Source organism: Mobula birostris, chromosome 2, assembly GCF_030028105.1.
Source record: "Mobula birostris isolate sMobBir1 chromosome 2, sMobBir1.hap1, whole genome shotgun sequence".
Lineage (NCBI taxonomy): Eukaryota > Metazoa > Chordata > Chondrichthyes > Myliobatiformes > Myliobatidae > Mobula > Mobula birostris.
In genome coordinates, this window is record NC_092371.1 from 8,124,280 (window position 1) to 8,145,115 (window position 20,836).

Genomic DNA, 20,836 nt, shown 5'->3' on the forward strand with positions numbered 1-20,836 from the left:
GTCAAAGGAGGAGCCGGCAGATGGGCTGGAAGAAGGCTCGGAGCCGAGCTGGGTGCAAACCGTACTGCTGCTGCCTACTCGAGGACACCGGAGTTGATGTGTGAAAGCAGCATGCAGTGAAACCATGAGTGAATGTCTTTGACATTTCTTTTGTAATAGCAAGAACCTGTCGGACACTGGTAATGTGAGATACCACAAACCTGTTTCCCTTGTTTGGTGGCAAGACAGGCTGATCTCCAGCATCTGCAGATTTTCTCTTGTTTGCAACAAGGCAGCAGCACAGCCTCGGGTGTAGCGAGGACTAGGCCTCAAGCACTGCAGTCCAGTTGCAAGCTGGCCACTCCCATCAGTGCTGCCCTCCAGTGTTCGACTGGTCAATTGACAAGCTGGATTGCCGGGAGCTGTACCATTAATTTGCATGTTGCTCAGGGACTTGGACCATAACTGTGTTTTCTTGCTTAACTATGTGTGTGTGTGCTTTTCTCTCTTTCACTATTTTGGAAGTATATTATGCACCCTGACCCCAGAGGAACACTTCCTCATTCAACTGTATCCATGTATGGTCTGAACGACGATTAAACTTGCTTTGATTTGATATGCCCGTGCTGGTGATATAGTGGTATCTGAACCTGCACAAGAGGTCCCCTTTTAGCATGCTTTCCACCTGTGCCGGGTTACGTATCACGCTAGCAACTGAACCTTGTAAAACGAACAAACGCTAAAGAAACAGCAAGTTGCTGCCCGATGCAGCAAACAAGGCTGAGGTAGGATTGACTGACTGATGGAGATATAGCACGGAACGGAACAGAACTTTCCGGCCCTTCAAGCAGCGCAGCCCAGCAGTCCCTGATTTAACCCTAGCTTAATCACAGGACAATCTACAATGACCAATTAGCCTTCCAACCGGTACACTTTTGGACTGTGGGAACTGTACCTTTTTTCTGTCCTTGACGGTGCCAATGTTGCGCTGGGCACATTTTCCTTCTATCAAGTGAGACAATATTCCTCCAAGTACACCTTTTTGCTCCCGGAAAACCGAACAAAACCAATACCTGAAGCTCCTGTCGTGATAAATGCGAGTTTTGTGGCAGGAAAGATGAGGAGGCACAGGGCTAGGGAGAAAAACATGGCTGGAGAAGGTAAAGTTTGATATCTGATGACATGAGTAAAGAGATACCCCATTAGATGACAAAATAGAGTCTGTGATTATTGGAGCAAGACATCCAGGGGTGAAAGCAGAGAAGTAGACTTGGGAACATCCAGAACTCTGCTTATTCTGTCTAAACCAGCACAATCCTGCTTCTTCGACATATTGTATTTACAGTTAAGCAGAACCAACTTCAAAATTGGCACGCTTGTTTATAAATCTCTCCATGACCTTACATATATAAACACACACATCTCTATCTAATAAGGTATCTCTTTGCTCCTGTGTATATTTTTTTTTATACATACATACATATATATATATATATATATATATATATATATATATACACACACACACATACACACATTCAGTGGCCACTTTATTAAGTAATTAAGTACACCTACTTGTTAATGCAAGTATCTAATCAGCCAATCATGTGGCACAACTCAATGCATAAAGACATGGCCAAGAGGCTCAGTTGTTATTCAAACATCAGAATGGAGAAGAAATGTGATCTAAGTGACTTTGACTGTGAAATGATTGTTGGTACCAGATGGGGTGGCTTGAGTATTTCAGAAGCTGCTACTCTCTGGGATTCTCACACAGAACAATCTCTATAGAATTTACAGAGAATGCTACAAGAAACAAAAAAAAATTCAGTGAGCCACAGATCTGTGGGCTTTGCCTTGTTAATGAGAGACATCAGAGGAGAATAGCTAGACTGGTTTAAGATGACAGAAAGGAGACAGTAACTGAAATAACCATACATTACAATAGTGGTGTGCAGAAGACCACACTGGACTCTACTCAACTCAAAACACCAACTGGCAGACCACAGCTTGTGCGGCTTCAAAGGTGCGTGTCAGACATGGCTATCAGCGGCACTGTGGCCCCAGAGGGGACTATATTGCGCTGTTTCCCCTGTATACCTCAGACTTTAGATACAACACTGAGTCATGTCATCTGCAGAAATTTTCTGATGACTCAGTAATTGTTGGGTGTTTAAAGGGAGGACAGGAGGTTAAATACAGGGCCCTGGTAGAGGACTTTGTAAAATGATGCAAGCTGAATCATCTGCAGCTAAAGATCAGTAAGACAAAGGAGATGGTGATGGACTTTAGGAAGACTAAGCCTGCACTGCTTCCTGTTATTATTGATGGTGAGGACCTACAAGTACCTGGGGGTGCACCTGAATGACAGACATGAGTAGAGCTACCAACATGGAGGCTATGTACAAGAAGGGCCAGAGTCACTTCTACTTCCTGAAGAGACAAAGGACCTTTGGAGTAGGCAGAGCTCTCCTTTACATGTTCTGCCAGTCTGCTGTCGCTGGTACAATCTCTTATGTGCTGGTGTGCTGGGGCAATGGCATCAACATAGGTGATGGCAAAAGGCTCAATAAACTGATTATAAAGGTTGGCTCTGTTATAGGAGTCAAACTGGACACACTGGAGGCTGTGGTAGGAAAAAGGACCCTACGGAAAATCCTGGCAAATCTGGACAACATTTCTCACCCTCTCCATGCCACCTTGGCTGAACAGAGGAGCACTTTTAGTAATAGATTAAAGCAACTGCGCTGCTCCAAACAGCGCTATACGAGGTCATACTTCCCCTCGGCCATTAGGCTCTATAATGAGGCAACCTATCGCCAAGGAAGTAATAACCCCCTCCTATTAGACTGTTTGTGGTAACTTATTTTTTTCTTACTTTTCTTCCAATATTTATATATCTGTGCACGTGTAATGCTACTGTGACACTGTAATTTCCTATTTGGGATCAATAAAGTATCCATCTAAAGTGGCTAATGAGTGTACGTGTTTCATTATTACTGATCCCTTGTCATTTTTCACCATTCCGCCATTGGTGCTACCTCACTTGCCTGGGTATTAATTGCTAGAATTTCTTTCCAAAGCCTCTCCACATCAACATTTTTTTCCCCTTTAAGGCACACTTTGAACCCTACTCCACTGCGTAAGCCTTTGATCACCTGCTCTAAAGTGTGACATGGCATCAATTAGTCAGCTCACATCGTTACATGTCACAGTCAGCAGTCATGTCATCGTTACGGTCAGCACCTGACTGAGGGCAGTATCCAGTGGGCTGGATGAATGGGGACAGCTCAGATAATCCAGGTGCCAAAAAGGTGGGGAACTGGGAACCATCAGGTCTCAGAGAACCAGGATTCCTGAAAATAGGTTGGTGCACAATTACATTTTAATTAAGAATATGCACTGAAAATCTGCAGCTTTAATCACTTTTCCTTACTATCTTTGAATCAGAATCAGGTTTATTATTACTGCCTTTGCCCCTCCAGAGAAAATGATTAAAGAATTTCAGATCAGGCACCTGAAAAATTAATTACCACGACAAACCCCTAACCGTGCTGGAACTGACCTACTCTTGGGTCAGGTAACAGACACAATGGTTGCAGGAATACTGGGGTCAACTGTCAGTTTATACCATGCAACGCTAATCCATGGATGGCAGCCACTATTAAAAATGGGAATAGTGTTATAATCCATCAAGAGGAAACTACTGGGAATTTAAAAGTCAAGAGATGGTGCAGAGGCTGGAAACCTAGAGCAAAAAAACAGACACCTAGAGGAACTTAGCAGATCAGGCAGCATCAATGGAGAGGAATAAACAGTTGATGGTTTTTTTTTATGAATTAAGTTTAAATTTCCAGAGTTTTGATTAAGTACATAAAAGTGGAGAAGCATGCAAATACATAGATTCTGACTCATATAAATCTTAGTTTCTATTAAACTATGTTCCCTCTAAGCTGTGTGCGTTTTTCAACCAGCGCACAAAAGGTTAGTTACCCAAATTAATGTAATTAATAATTATACTTACTGAAAATAATCTTTTAGCTAAATGCTTCTGTTAACTAGTTAGTCGGTTTTTCAAATACCACAACACACGTCACTAATTTTCGTCACCTCACCTATCCTGTTCCGGTTTGTACTGCTGCATCACGGCGGCAGCCATCTTTGACGGACAGTGTTCATATCGTAAAGTTTACAAAGATCTGTTTCAAATCCTGTAGATAGCTTACTAAGTTTTTAATTGAAAAATTATTGATTCACTATGTCGAATTCAAAAGAAGCGAAGGGCGTGAAGCGCAAAAGAACTGCAAATTTGTTCAAAATTGAATGGCTTAACAAAATTGTAAAAACGGCTACACCGAAAGCTCATGAGGTCATGAACGTTCAGCTACGAAAAATATTTATATATGATTCGGAAACTGGAGTTATCTGTTTGTATTGTCGTGATGCAAAGTTGCTGGAGAATACGCTAGTGGAAAGAAGTGGGATGATATTTGGAAACTTGACTTTTTAAATTGTCATTTGGCAACTAAATTGCATTTGGACGGTGTACTAAAGCTCAGGCAACAGAACCCGTCATTACCCGTTACAGGATGAGGTACAAGAATGGTCAGCTTTTGATTTCTCCGCAATTGCAGATTGTGACTTCACATTTGGCGAGTAACAAGTTAATGCCTTATGTCTAAAATATCATAATTTTCTAGCTGAAAATACTGTAATAGTTAGACAGTTTAATGATTTCAAATTTTCCGTGCAAGGAAAAAATTAAGTCCAAACTGATTTCAAACTTTGCTTAAATGGTGGCATTTGTACTTCAAAATGAACAGTTTTGCGACCGTGCACAGTTGATGCGGACATTGGGAAACCCTTTCTTGCGTCTAGTGCGGACTGTGAGCGAGGTTTTAGCCTAATGAATCAACTCAAAAACAAGCTGAGAAACCATTTAGGTGAATGTCATTTGGATATGTTAATGAGAATTAAAAGCTATCAATTGGATGGAAGTTCTATTAGTCTAGATAGAGTTTACAAAGAATGGGTAAATGTCAAAGACAGGAGAAATTAAAAAATAACTGAGTGACTTAAATATGTATGCTATTTTGTTGTTATTCTGTGCAGTTTTATGTCAAATATTTTGTAAACCTACATAAACTGTGCCATATGTGCATTCAGTGCGCACATACTTCTGTCACAGGAAAAAAATGTGCACAACATAAAATTTTTGCGCACACTATTAAAAATTAGAGGGAACATTGGTCAGTAACATGTACAGTTGGTGGTGCTGAACAGCCTGTCTCTGTACTGTGAATTCAAAGATTCGTTAATGGATGGCAGACCAAAAAAAAGTTTTAAAAAATCTTCCAGTTCCTGATCCTATTTTTGACATTCCTGTCAGCACAAAGACTGTGTGCTAGAATCCAAAGAGGCTGATTTAAAAGCAGTTTGTATCAGTATCAACACAGAGCAGCAAAGGGATTTGAATTAGCACATACTTAGCAAAACTAATCTGGGAAAGAAAGCACACTTCAGAAAGTTAGCTGAATTAATTACTAAATTAGACATGGTATTCTAATTCAACCAAATGAACATGCTCTCAGAAATATCTATTATTAAACACCCACCTTAGGAAGGCCAAGCACAATCCCTGTCAAACAGGTATTTCAAAACAAAGGCCCCACCTTTAGTAACAGACGAACTGCATGCTTTGAGGAGCAGCACTAACTCTTTCCTAACTGGCAACTCAGAGGGAAGAGTTTCACCACAAAAACCAGGCTTCCTGGTCAGGAAGTTAGCTGAATCTCCACTGATAAATGACTGTATTGGGGTCAGGAAGATTCACAACGCCTAGGTTTAGCCAAGTAATAATCTCTATAAAATGTACACAGATTATACATCTATTAATGTAATGTTACATGCAAAGTCTAAAATGGAACAATTCTGGCTACAAGAATCTTATCTTAAGCAGAGTTCACTGTGCTTCCTGGGCCCCGATACAGCCTTTAAACACTCCTATAGCAAGCTTTAAGTTTCGGTTTTGATTCCCGGCTGAGCTGCCTGACAATTTCCAATCACTAGAGATTTACGGGGGCCCTCTCATACTGAGTGTAAACCGCAGCTGCTCCGCCCTCCCTGCTCAGGGCAAAATTTTTCTGTCTGGGTTCCTGAGTTAGTTTCACTTTCAGTTTTTCTGAAAGATTACAAATGATCATCAAGTCATCAAGCTTTGCACTGTTGTTTTTGGGAGTTCATCATCTCCTTGTGGCAATTCCAAAATTGTATATATCCATTTTAAATGAGTCTCTACTTAAACACACAAATGCCCTTTGACCTTCTAAGTCTGGGGTTGTTTATGGAGCGAAATTCTTGTGGTTCTGGTTCTGCTTCTGTCCCCAGCAGAAGAATCAAATGGACTTCATAAAGTTAAAGGCAGTGAAATGGGCTAGCAGAATTTCTGATGCATCATCGCTTGGACATCACAGCATGCAAGGGAAACAGAAAGACTCCTCAACAGAGTCTGCAGATGCTGGAAACCCGGAGAAACACACACAAAAATGCTGAAGGAACTCAGGTCAGGCAGTGTCCATGGAGGTCAATGAATAGTCAATGTTTCAGGTCAAGACCCTTATCCCTCTAGCCCTCCTCAACCTGCCAATCACCTACACCTTCCTCACTCTGGTTCCTCTTTCCCTTTATTCTATGGTCCACTGTCCTATCAATATTCCTTCTTCAACTCTTTCCCTCCTTCACCCATCACCTCCCAGCTCCTCATGATTCGCACTCTTCCCCCCCCACAACCTGGTCTCGCCTGCCAGTTTGTACTCCTCCCACTCCCTACACCTTATTTGGGCTTCTGGCTCCTTTCCAGTCGTGGTAAAGGGCCTCAGATCAAAACATCGATTGTTTATTCCTCTCCATAGATGCCGGCAGACCTGCTGAGTTTCTCCAGCATTTTGTGTGTGTTGACTTGGATTTAAGGGGGACGTGTGTTAACACATGAGGACTGGAAAGGACGACAGCATGTCACCTGCCGGCTTGTGTATACACAGGCTTCTGCTCCCTTTATCTTCGGTCCTGATGCTGTGCGTGTTTCTTTTCACTTAAAACTAAAAACTGGCAACAAAGCTGCAGTACATAAGAGATTTTGCAGATGCTGGAAATCTGGACTAACACAAAATGCCAGAGGAACTCGGGTCAGGCAGCAGCAGCATCCATGGAGGGTAATAAAGAGTCGACCTTTTGGGCCAAGGTACTCTTCATCAGGACTGGAAAGCAAGGGGTAAGATGCCACAGGTGCTACCTGAGCTGCTGAGTTACTCCAGTGTTTGGTGTTAAAACTACACATCTGGTGTGGCATGACCAAGATTCCGCACAAGTTGATATAATTTTCCTGCCATGCAGTTGTCACGCTGGGAAATTGACAAGATTTTTGCTAGCTTGTTAGCTACAGGCAAGGTGCCAAAAAGCTGGAGGGTAATAAATATTGTTCCTTTATTTAAGCAGGGTAGCAGACGTGGGCCGGGATTCATGCAATTATTGGAGAAAATCCTAAGGAACTGTATCTATAAACACACACAAAATGCTGGAGGAACATACCAGGTCAGACAACTTTGGAGAGAAATGACCAGTCGAGACTTCGGGCCAGAACCCTCACCCCTCTAACCCTCCCCCACCCACATGACATGCCCATTGTCTACACCTTCCTCCCTCCAGATCCCCATCTCCTTCCATGTCCTCTCCCATTGATTCCTTTTTCTTCAGCCCCTTCTCTCTTCCACCTGTCACCAACCAGCTCCTCCCCCTCCTTTACCTGGATAAACCGATCACCCATCAGCTGATGCTCCTCCCCTCCCCATTTTCTGTCCCCTTCCTTTCCAGTCCTGATGAAGGATCTTGGCCTGAAACGTTGGCTTTTCTCTTCCCTCCATAGGAGCTGCCTGACCTGATTTATTTAAATACAGCAGATTCCGGTTAATTTGACCATCAGGGCGGATGCTTATTTTGGACAACTCTTAAAGAACAAAAACTAATCAAGAAAATAACCATTTTATTTGCTGCTGAATTGGAACGGAAGACTGTTGCCAGTTTCTAACTGGCATCAGTCGTGTACAGTTGTGTGTCCCTTCGACTCTACACTGTGCTTAGAGTAAATAGTTCTTAAAATAATGCCACTTACTTGTGTTCGTGTTCAAAAAAAAAGTGATTTTTTTTCATGATAGTTGGTAGTAAGCAGCAAGAGAATTCAGAACTGTTTTGCTCCCTGCAGTTAAGGATTCAGGCTTCGAGATGGCAGTAACGACTATGAGTGAAAATGGAACTACAAAGAATTTAGAGATGATTCATCTTGAATGTTTCATTGAAAATGAAGATTTGTTGGTTGCAACTGTCAAAAGCATTGCATAAAGGCTGTCCATTATCTGCACTAGGTAATTTTGTTCATTTACAGTCAAAAGATCATGGCAAACTGTGTACACTGAATTAATTCCTCCATGGTTAACTACTAAGGACTAATATAGCACTGTAGTAGTAATTGTAGTGCTTAATTTGTTACTCAGTTAAACGGCAGTTTGTAATTTTTATACCTCCCCCCCCCCCCCAGAGTGAGAACTGAAAAGCATTTTTCATTATTTCCATTTTAACTATTTCAGCTAATTGGGGCAGCCGCTTAATTGGGCCAACTGTATCGGTCCCAAGGTGTCCTAATGAACTGGAAACCAATATATATATATATATATAAAGCAGAAAATGTATCCAGTTCCTAGTGTGGTGTGCTTAAGGCTCAGCACAAGTTTTTTTTATAATTTCCCTGCTTTACATTTCTCACTCTGGAGAGATTTTTTCCTAGTTTGTAGGCCAGAAGGCTGGAGGATAAGAAATACTGTTCCTTTAAGCGGGGCCACAAGTATGAGCTAGAAAACTACACACTGGTATTAGTGATAGTGAAATTATTAGAGAAAATTGTAAGAAGCAGGATCTACAGACATAAAAATAGGCAATTCTACAGATGCTGGAAATCCAGAGTAACACACACAAAAAGCTGGAGGAACTCAACAGGTCTGGCACCATCTACCGGGATGCTGATGACGGTGTCGGCACAAAACACTGTTTATTCTTCTCCATAGATGCTGCCCGACCTGAGTTCCTCCAGCATTATGTGTGTGTTTTTCTGGATTTACATACACTTGGGCAAGTGTGAACTGATTAGGATAATCAGCATGGCTTTGTGCAGGGAAATTTTAGTGTCGTGAATATGACTTTTTTTGTGAAGTAATAGACAACATCTACCGTTTTGTTATATGAACCATTGTAGAGGTGGTTGTCTAAAATCCAAAGTGAGCTGGCTAATTGGATCCAAAACTGGCTTGTTAATAGGAGGTCAGAGGTGGAAGTAAACTTTTGTGACTGGAGTACCACAGAGATCGTTGCTAGTGGTGATCAACCTATATACTGGGATGTGAATATAAGAGCCATGTTAGTAAGTTTGTGGTTGACACAGAAACCGCTGGTGTTGTGGATAGCGAGAAGAGGATACAGATCAGATGGAAAGAGCATTGCCTGTTGGAATTCTATTCTAACAAGTGGTGAAGTTTGGGAAGTCAAATAGGGAAAGGACATATACATTTAAGTAGTCAAGTGCTAAGGACTGGTGCTAGGGGAGTGCAAATCATAGTTCCTTGAACGTGATGAGGTCAACAGGGGCTCATAGCCCAAGGTATAGCATACAACAGTTAAGACATAATGTTGTAACTTTACAAAACAGTGGCTTGGCTGCACGAGATAACGCAGAGAAGATTCACCAGGAAGGACATTGCGTAGATTGAAGGAAAGAAGTTAAGGGGAGAGATTGGACAGGTTGGGCTTATTTGTCAGAATCAGGTTTAAGATCAATGGCACATGTGAAACTTGTTAACTTTGTGGCAGCATACAATGTAATATAGAATAATAGAGGGAAAAAACTAAATTACAGTATGAATATATGTATTAAATAGTTAAATAAGTAGCATAAAAAATAGATAAGAAAGTAGTGAGGTAGTGTTCAATGTCCATTCACAAATCAGATGGCAGAGGGGAAGAAGCTGTTCCTGAATCATTGAGTGTGTGCCTTCAGGCTTCTGTACCTCCTTCCTGATGGTAGCAATGAGAAGGGGGCATGTCCTGGGTTATTTTTCTTTAAAAAGGCTAACCTGACAAGAAGTACAAGATGATGAGAAGTATAGAGAGCCAAAATTTCTTTCCCCTATGGAAGGGGTAACAAAATCAAGAGGTGCTCTTGTGTCTTACAGCCCGAATGCAGGCAAGTGGGATTAATAGAGATGGCCAAAAAGATGGTAATTAATGTGATAGGCCAAAGGGCCTATTTCTGTGCTTTCCCATTCTATAAAGCAGACTTTATGTACAGGATGAACAGGAGATTGCCTGTGCTTGTTACCTCTACTCCAGAACCAATCTCAGTGATTAGAAGTATTGTGGACTACTTCACTGAAGTGATGAGCTTCACACTGAACCTCTGGAAAGCAAAAGGTCCTATGCCAAACTGTTCCCACATCAATTAAGAATCTTAATAAGATCTTGATCACTTGCCATATGGAGAGTGCACTGACTGGCTGCATTACAGCCTGGTATGAAAAGACCAATGCTCTTGAACAGAAAATCCTACAAAAGGTAGTGGATTTGGCCCAGTACATCACAGGTAAAGCCCTCCCATCCATTGAGCACATCTACACGAAATGTTGTCGTAGGAAAGCAGCAACTATCATCGGAGATCCTCACCGCCCAGATCATACTCTTTTCTTACTGCTGCCATCAGGTAGAAGGTACAAGAGCCTCAGGACTCACATCATCAGGTTCAAGAACCGCTACTACCCCTCAACCATCATGCTCTTGAACAAAAGGGGATAAACTACACTCACGCCCATCCATTGAGATGTTCCCACAACCAATAATCTCACTTTAAGGACTCTTTATCTTGTTATTTCATATTCTCATTATTTATTGCTATTTTTATAGATATTTTTATTGGAAAAAATCATGTTTTATAAACAGAAACAAACATAAGAAAGAAACAAACAAAAAACAGACAAAATACTCCCTCCCACTGCCCCCCCCACCCACCCACAACCCTGGTATGGTAAAAATTTCTTCTTCGTTCACAATTGAAAAATAGCAAAAATAAAATTCTATCAAGTAAGGTATGAGGTCCTAATGTATATTAATGAAGTATATATTACTAGACTACGCAGATAGTAGAAGCACGCGAACGGGTATCCATACTAATTCAGTAACCGAGGAGGTGTAATGCTGGTAATAAGGCCAAAAAGGAGCCCCATATTTTTTCATACGTTGCTGGTTTCCTCCTCACAATATACAAGATCTTTTCAGGTTTACTACAGGATGTTAACTCATTTAACCACTGCCTGAGTGAGGAAGGAAATTCTGATTTACAGTTTTGTAGGATACACTTTTTCCCGGCTGTAGCCACGAGCAATATTAAGTACTTTTTTTTTATTGTAGTTCACATTAAGACCTTGTAGGTCTCCCAAAATCCAGACCCCAGGATCAAATGAAATTTTGGTTTTTATAATATCTGAGGTTATTCTAACAATGTATTTCCAAAAGTCTTCCAGATAAGAGCAATTCCAAAGCATATGAAGTAAGTCTCCGTCACAAGATTTACATCTCTGACAATTAGGAGAGGTGTTATGGTACTCATTATATATTGCTATTTATTTAACTGTTGTCTTCTGCACTCTCAATTTTCACTGATTCTGTTATAGTTACTATTCTATAGATCTGCTGAGTATGCTTGCATGAAAATGAATCTCAGGGTTGTATATGGTGACATATATCTCATATCGTGACTTATAAGAGGCTTAAAGAAAATATACCCTTCTCTCCATCTTAATAGCCAGTTTTTTTTTTGACATTACACTCCCGAGTTCAAGATTTTGCCTCAAAGGGAAAACCACAACACCTACATTGTCATACCGCTCCTCAAACTCTTCTATCATATTTGCCTCCTCTACCACCAGAACAACCCAGGCACTCACAAACTATGTACACTCTATCTATGGTATACTCTTATGAACTTCTATCAGTTCTCTACTCAGCTCCTGCCACTCCAGAGAAAACAACCCAAGTTAAAAGATGAACTCTGCTGTTACAGCAAATTCTTTAGTGTGTGCTCAAACTCTATTTCTAAAGCAGAATAAGCAGCTGGAAGAATGTTGCATTTTATAACAGGGCAATAATAAGCCTGTCACTGGTAGCAGAAAGAGGAATTGACAGGATGAATTAGGATTAAATTCTGCTCTGCAGGGAAGCCTTCCGTACTTTCCCAGTCAACTAATTAAGAGGATTTTCTCTTTGCTAATTGTCGGGAGCCTGATGCGTACTGGTTGCCGAGGCTCTCCGTTATGAGGGTCACGATTGTTGCATCCCAGCTGCCTACGTGATACGCAAGCCAGGGGAGTACAATATGGAGAGCAAACTGTTGCCCATGTAGTAGGATCCCACTCTCCAGGTAGCTGATGAATCTAAAGGAATGGCAGAGATTGATATAGTTTGGGACCAGCGGCACCACAGGAGTTGCCAGTGTTGAACTCAACGTAGGACTGCCTTAGGGACTCCAGTTAGGGATTTTTCCCATGGGGTTTATTCGAAGCTTTCCCCTAGGTATAACTGCATGGTAGCGGAGGCTAGAGATAAGTCTGTTCCTTCTCCTAGACAAGCTGCCAACCACAGCCGATAAGCCCCATCTGCCTGAATGGTTGTAACATTTCCACCAACAAAAGTTATTAAGGACCCCCATCACCCGGACATGTCCTCTTCATTGCTATCATCAATAAAGTGGACAATGAACCCATGAACACTACCTCACTATTTGCCCTCCTCTTTTTGCACTAGTTATTTAATATGTATATTTCTTGTTGTAATTTATAGTTTTTAATTACAATGTATTGCAATGTACTGCTGCTGCAAAACAACAAATTTCACAACACGTTATTGAGTCACAGAGCGCGATACAATACAGAAACAGACCCTTCACTCCGCTCTATTTGTGCTGACCATCAAGCTTGCGTTGCTGACATAAAATACTCCGAGGCATCCCAAAACAAAGAGAATCACTTCAGAAATGGAAGTCTTTTTTTCCCTCCCATGTGGTGCTGAAGAAACCCTAGTTTCAAGATTCAAGATTACTAATGTCACTTCTAGTACGCAAGTGTAAAGGGGAAGGAAATAATTGTTACGCTGGAGCTGATGCAACACAAAAACCACAATAAGATAAAGAACGCAATACCAATAAAAAGAAAATCACGATAAATATACGCAGAAATCTTAGGCATGTATACAGTGTCTTTAACCCCCCACCCCCAGAAATTTACATGTTTTACAACATTGAATCACAGTGAATTTAATTTGGCTTTTATATTTGTAATTAATTTAGATGGCTTCATAAAGATCTGTTTTCCATTTGACACAAAAGAGTATTTTTCTGTTCATCAGTGTCCAAAAAAAGCCAAATCCACTGTGTGTAAAACAATAAAACATGAAAACTTCCAAAGGGTTGAATACTTTTTTCATGGCATTGTATATAGCTAGGGTGTCTTAAGACTTTTGCACAGTCGTATAATTGTCAACATGGAGCAGAGAACAGGTTCATAAATCTGGCGGGAGCAAAGGATGTTGGGAATGCCAAGGGTGGCATGCCAATCGAGGGCCGTGGGGCAGGTGGCAGAGAAGTGCCAGGGGCAGGGGGTGGCACAGGTGCAGACACACCCAGCCCACAGACACCAGACAAGGTCATTTGATTCCAAACAGCTGCTTTATTGAACATTAGACAAACAGTCCATGAGCAGGGTGGGTGGGATCCTTCACGATAGCATAGGAGAAACATAGGTTCACGTCGACAGATCAGCACACCATTGAAAAAAAACCCATGTGTTGCTTGGAAGGAATTGCAAAATGATATTGTTCTATCAGTCACAGGGAGACCTCAGTTTTATTATAAGCATTGGCAAAAATCCTACTGAACATCTGGTGTGTCGGAATCCTGATATAAGTTTATATAAATATGAGGGGCATAGCCAAGGTAGACAGTCAGAATATTTTTCCCAGCACAGATACGTCAAAATCTAAAGGGCATAGCTTTGAGGTTCCTTCCTAGCATGTCGCACCAGACATTCAGCCATTCTTGTCTGGCATGTGGTGTCAGGATTGGTCTCCTTTCAGATCAACCGGGTCATGATATGAACGTTCCTAACTCGACCCTTTTTTTTTTTTTTACGAGGCCGAGTGGCTAGCTCGACGCTCCACCTGGCACGGATGGAAAGCGTGCCTGGGGGGGCGGGGGTGGCCCGACTTGGATTCGAACTTGGAAGCCTTTGCTCCAAAGTCCGGCGCTGATTGCACTGCGTCACCAGCTGAGAGGGAGAATGTCTAAAGGAGATGCGTGGGCACCCTTTATTTTACACAGAGTGGTGGGTGCCGGGTGTGGCGATGGAAGAACATACGATAGTGGTGTTTAAGGAACTTTTAGATAGGTACATGACCAAGCTGGGAGCATGGTTTAATTTGGCATCAAGTTTGGCGCAGACATTGTGGGCTGAACCAGAGATAGTGGAATCAGCACCACAAAGCTCACTTGATAGAAAAGGATGATAGGAGAAGGGACAGTTCAAGGTCAACTTTGTCATCTGACTGTACGTGTATACAACCAAAAGAAACAACATTCCTCCAGATCATGGTGCACCCACAATACACACGGCACATAAAGCTAAACATTACCACAAATAAGTTAATAAAATATCGTTCAAAATGGTTTAATTCAACGTGGTGGCAGTGTATTCATTCGTCCCACAGCCTGAGGGAAGAAGCTGTTACCTAGCCTGGCAGTCCTAGTCCGGATGCTCCTGTACCACCTTCCTAACAGTAGTGGGTCAGAGAGATTGTGGGATGGGTGGTAGAGATTCTCAACAATGCTTCGGGCATTGCTGAAGATGAAACAAGTCCTTCAGCCAAAGTACGAGCAATTCAGAAAGCACACAGTTAGCCTTCATACATGAGGAACTCTGTACAAGAGGAAGGGTGTCTAGCTGCAGCTGCACCAGGCCTTGGTGAAACCCCAACAAACTCCTATTACACTGATACCTTGGATGGAAGGACTGATGCTTGAGAGATCAGATCAGTTAGTCCTGGAGTAAGGGAAGACGACAGAAACCTATTCAAAATTTGAACACTACTGGACAGGTATGACACAGGAAGGAAACTTCCTGTGGCAGGAGAGTCCAGGATCGCATGTCATAGCCTCAGGATTTTTATTTGTTTTTATTCAGAGTTACAGCACAGTTACAGGACCTTCCATACCAATGAGGCCGTGCCGCCCAATTATACCCACGTGACCAATTAACCTTCCATCTGGTAGGTCTTTGGAATGTGGAAGGAAACTGCAGCACTCAGAGAAAGCCCATGCAGTCACAGATAGAATACACAAACTCCTTACAGACAGCAGCAGAATTGAACCCAGGTCACTTAATAGTGTTATGCTACTGCTATGTTACCACATCATCCCTGCGCTACCGTAATGACCCATATGGAGTGTGCCACTTAGGGCAGGAATAAGACATTTCTTCATGCACGGGATGATTAACCAGTGAATTCTCTAGTACAGAGAACAGTTGAGGTCAAGTCATTAATTGTATTCCAGAAGCATGGTGACAAACACTCCGTGGCCATTTTATTAGGTACACCTGTGCGTCTGCTCACTAATGCAAATATCTGATCAGCCAATCACTTGGCAGCAACTCAATTCATCACAACATGCAGACATAGTCAAGGGGCTCAGTTGTTCAGCCCAAACATCAGAATGGTGAAGAAATGTGATCTAAGTGACTCTGACTGTGGAATGATTGCTGGTGTCAGAGGGGATGGTTTGAGTATCTCAGAAACTGCTAAACTGCTGGGACTTTTATGTACAACAGTCTCTTGACAACACCTTGACTGCACACAAGTGATTTAACTAATTATGTGACTTCTAAAACCAACTGGCTGCACCAGCGATGATTTGGTGTCATATTAAAGGGGATGAATACTTATGCAATCAATTATTTTGTGATTTACATTTGTAATTAATATAGATCACTTTGCAGAAATCTGTTTTCACTTTGACATGAAAGAGTCTTTTTCTGTTGATCAGTGTCAAAAAAGCCAAATCAAATCCACTATGATTCAATGTTGTAAAACAATAAAACATGAAAACTTCTAGGGGGTACTTTTACAGGCACTATGTGAATAAGTAGTGCAAAAATAGGAACCAAAAAAGTAGTGTTCATGGGTTCAATATCCATTCAGAAATCTGATGGCAGAGAGACAGAAGCTGTTCCTAAATTGCTGAGTGTCTCTCCTCAGGCTTCTGTACCTCCTTCCTGATGGTAGCAATAAGAGGGCATGTCCTAGGTAATGGAGGTCCTTAATGATGGACAGCATCTTTTTGAGGCATCGCTCACTGAAGATGTCCTGGATACTATGGAGGCTAGTGCTCATGATGGAATTGACTAATTTTACAACTCCCTGCAGTTTATTTCAATCCTGTGATGTAGCCACCACACCAATGGTACAGCCAGTTAAAATGTCCTCCACTGTTACCTTGCTGCATCTATCCCACCGTCATCAGACTCATGAATGGCTCCCCAGTACAGTAAGACCTCAATCTTCCTGGTCATGGTCTTCACCTTATTGTCTGCCTGGACTGTACCTTCTCTGTAAAAGTAACGCTTTATTCTATATTCTGTTAGTGCTTTTCCCTTTTAATACACTGTGTAATGTAGTGATCTGTATGATGGCATGCAAAACAATGTTCTTCCCTGTACCTCAGTGCATGTTACAGTAATAAACCAATTTACCAATTCAATAGGAATTAATCAGTGATCTTGATTTGAATTCTACATTTCAACTGCACTTCCACAATTAAAGCACATGGCTCAAATTTGTAGGAAAAAAATCTCATTAATCATCCTTTATTTAACATCGTCGACAGTCACTTTGAATCCCAATTTAGAAGACTACAAAGCAAGTCCCCAGTGCATTTCGGTTTTCTCAGTTCAGCACTTCTGTATTTTTGCTTCCTTGCAGCTAGTGTCAGATTCAGATTCTGAGCTTTCCCCATAGACCCCCTGGCTGATAAACAGACAGAACAAAAAAAGCGACCCAGCACCTTGTGTAGATATGCATGTCACACTAGGCATTCAGCCCACTCAACTGGTTGTCTTTATACCAAAGAAAATGGAATTAATAAAATCCCTGTTGCATACGAACACTTCCCTTTCTAATGAATTGAAAGATAATTGAGAGGTCCTTTAATGACAGGCAGCACAATGTTGAATACACGCCACAGGCCATTTCATGTTTGGCTGAAGAAGGTACTTTAAGTATTCCAGATTCTCAAATCAAAGCTTGGAATATTTTCGCAAACAATACAGTTTATTTGTGCAAAACAGATGGCTGTTTATTTCAGAACCTGACAAACTGCTTTACAATTCATTTTCACTCCATACCAGACCTCACATAATCAACGTGCCACACCAAAAAGCAAGACTGAAAGATTAGCATCCGATAAGATTGAGAGTATTCATTCCTGATGCCCTATGACTCAGTAATGCCCCGACTCGTGAATCATGAATCCATGAGCTATGAATCTCATAAACAAATGAAACACCCTACTCTAGTCTATTTATTTACAGATACAGGACCAGCTCAACGAACCCACGCCATGCAATTACACACGTCACCAATTAACCTACTAACCCATGTGTTTTGGAATGTGGGAGTAAACCGGAGCTCCTGGAGGAAACCCGAGCGGTCATGGGAAGAACGTACAAATTCCTTACAGACAGAATTGAACCCCCATTCGTTGGTGCTGTTACGAGTTACGCTAACCGGCATGCTACCGTGCTGAACGATGCTACCTCCACAAATTAGAGGTTCTCAGCACGCCACCCTCAACAAATCCAACCCAACATGACACCCTTGCCAACTCTGTCCCTCCCCCACCTAAAAAAATTCTTGCCCAAACCTCAAATCTAAGTTCCTCAAACTCTATAATGTTCTCTTGTCACATAGGTGAGCATATATGTTCACGTACAACCTCAGTAGAAAAAAGTCATTTCAGAACAAATAGCTTACAAGCCGAGGAATATGGGCTTGTCTCATACACGACTGTGAAGCACATACACAGCCAAGCAGCAGGTTCAAAGGGTTCTGTCAGTCAAAAAGCACCGTGAGTTCCTGTACCAGATGGAATGCAGCTTTCAAGAAAATTGTCACCTTCAAGAGCAACTGGGAAGTAGGCAGAGAATACTGATCTTGTCAGAAACACCCACATAATTGAAATAATCCACCCAATACTGAACAAAGAGTGAGTCAAACAGAGGGAGGTGCCAGATATCACTCAGATCACCTCCTCTGTTCAAGACTTATACCAGCCCTTTACTTCTGTTTCATAGTATCACCTTAAATAATTTTTTTGTCATGAGCACTGCTTGCTTTTGGCTAACTTAATAATGACTTTTTGATGCAGAATACATATGAATTAAAGTAAAGTTAAATTCTTGCATCGTGTTCAGAAAATTACGATGGAAGCCTATTAATATTCGCAAGGCCCCCCTCATGGAAACCTAAGGGTCTGAAGGGCCTGGATACAGTGAATGTGGAGATGTTTCCAATGGTGAGGTAGACCAGGACCAGACGGCATTACCTCAAATCAGAGGGACATGCCTTTAGAAGAGAAATGAGGAAGAATTTATTTAGTCAAGAGATGGTAAATTTGTGAAATTCAGTGCACAGGTGGTTGACAAGGCCAAGTCATTGGGTATATTTAAAGTTGAGCCTGATTAGTCAGGTTGTCAAAGGTAATGGCGAGAAGACCGAAGAATGGCAATGAGAGGGGTAATAAATTAACCATGATGGACTGGTGGAGGAGATTCAAGGGGCCAAATGGTCCAATTCTGCTCCTATGTCTTATGTTGACAGACATTAAAAATATCACAACCAGAAGAAAGGAACAAATAGCTCTTTACATTGAACTAACTTCCTATATTGTCTCCAGCGTTAACTCTCAGCCGGCTGTACAACTGGCCTCCAGAGAAATCAGCACATCAGTACATTAATGTTCATTTATCACTTGCCCACTGCTACAAGGTCAGAAATTCAATCAGCTTCACTTACCAAGCAACAACAATGCTGCAATACAAGCGTGGATTACGAAAGCGACTGGAGTCAACGATGTCAGCAGCAATTTAGCAGACCGATCTCTGCTTTAATACAGTCATTAAAGATCGTAACATGCAAAATGGGGTCAGTTGCACATTAGCCCCACCCCACCAAAGCCAAGTATAGACAACTTTTCAACTGTGGGCAGGAGGAATAGTTAGCTACAAATTCAGTTGAATGATAACTTTGCATCCTTACTCTATCCAATGCAGTGTGTCAAGTTTCAAAATAGACATTAAAAAAAACAGCTTTTCCACAGCATTGTGAATGGTTTTCTCTCTTGAGGACATCTTCAAGGCGGCAGCATCCATCATGCAGAACCTTCAAGATAACTCTTAAGGTGTTTGTTAAGAAGTATAGGGGGAATGTCAGAGGTAATTTTTTTTATATACTGAGAGTGGTGGGTGCTTGGAATCTGCTGCCAGGAGTGGTGGCAGACATTTAAGAGACTATTAGATAGGCACATGAATGATAGAAAAATGGAAGGCTACGTGAGAGAGAAGGGTCAGATTATCCTGGAGTATGTTTAAAAGTAGTACAACAGCATGAGCTGAAGGACTTGTACTATGCCATACTGATCTATATTCCAAAACTTTTTAAAATAAAGTAAAATACTTTGAGAATACTTTGTAAATTTGGTCACCAGGAGGCCCTGTGAAATGGACCAGGAAGAGTAACACTCAATACAGAATCTGAAATACACTAGTGAATTTGGCTAATTAACTAATGAAAGTCAAGGCAATCAACACTGCTGCACAAGGATGTGTGCTTAGCCCACTGCCCTACTGTCTACACCCACGATTTTGTGGCTAGGCACAGCTCAAATGCCATCTATAAATTTACTGATGACACAACCAGTGTTAGCAAAATTTCAGATGGTGATGAGGAAGTGTACAGGAGTGAGAGAGATCAGCTGGTTGAGTGGTGTCACAGCAACAACCTTGTACTCATGTCAGCAAGACCAAGGAATTGATTGTGGACTTCAGAAAGGGGAATTGAAGAGAAAACCCACCAGTCCTCATCAAGAGATGAAAAGGATGAGCAGTTTCAAGTTCCCAGGTCTCAGGTCTCAACACTGCTAAGGATCTATCCTGGGCTCAACATATTGATGCAATTACAAAGAAGGCATAACAGCGGCTATATTTCATCAGGATTTTGAGAATAATTGGTATGCCACCAAAGGCAATCACATTTCTACAGGTATAGCATGGAGAGTTTCTAACTGGTTGCAACACCATCTGGTATGGAAGGGCTGCTGCACAGGATCGGAAAAAGCTGCAGGAAGTTGTGAACTCTGCCAGCTCCATTATGAGCACTAGCATACCTTCAAAAAGTGATACCCCAAAAAGGCAGCATCCATCCTTAAGGGCCCCCATCATCCAGGACATGCCCTCTTCTCATTGCCACTGTAGGGTAATGTAATTGGTGGAAATGTACATAATTCACAACCACTAACATTGAGCTGAGGTTTCACTTTGAGAGGTCAGTCTGCCATGATGACTGAATTACGTGAAGGGAATTTTTTCAGTACGCTTTGTGTTAAATCTTTTGATACTCAATAAATAGGCTGCTACGGCTTTTCTGAAACATAAGATGCCACTGT

At 41.6% G+C, this 20,836-nt stretch overlaps 1 protein-coding gene across 3 annotated transcripts in view; it reads right to left on the reverse strand.

Annotated features, from left to right (window-relative positions):
* The window catches only part of adar (adenosine deaminase RNA specific), a 110,362-nt gene that overhangs the window by 75,948 nt on the left and 13,578 nt on the right, over positions 1-20,836 (reverse strand). Inside the window, exon 1 of one of the 3 annotated variants that reach the window (XM_072282117.1) lies at positions 5,595-5,963. The exons of the other annotated variants lie outside the window; for them this stretch is intronic. The gene's annotated coding sequence lies outside the window, so the exon portion shown is untranslated. Of the gene's footprint in view, positions 1-5,594; positions 5,964-20,836 lie in introns of those variants that run through there. 3 annotated transcript variants of the gene reach the window in all.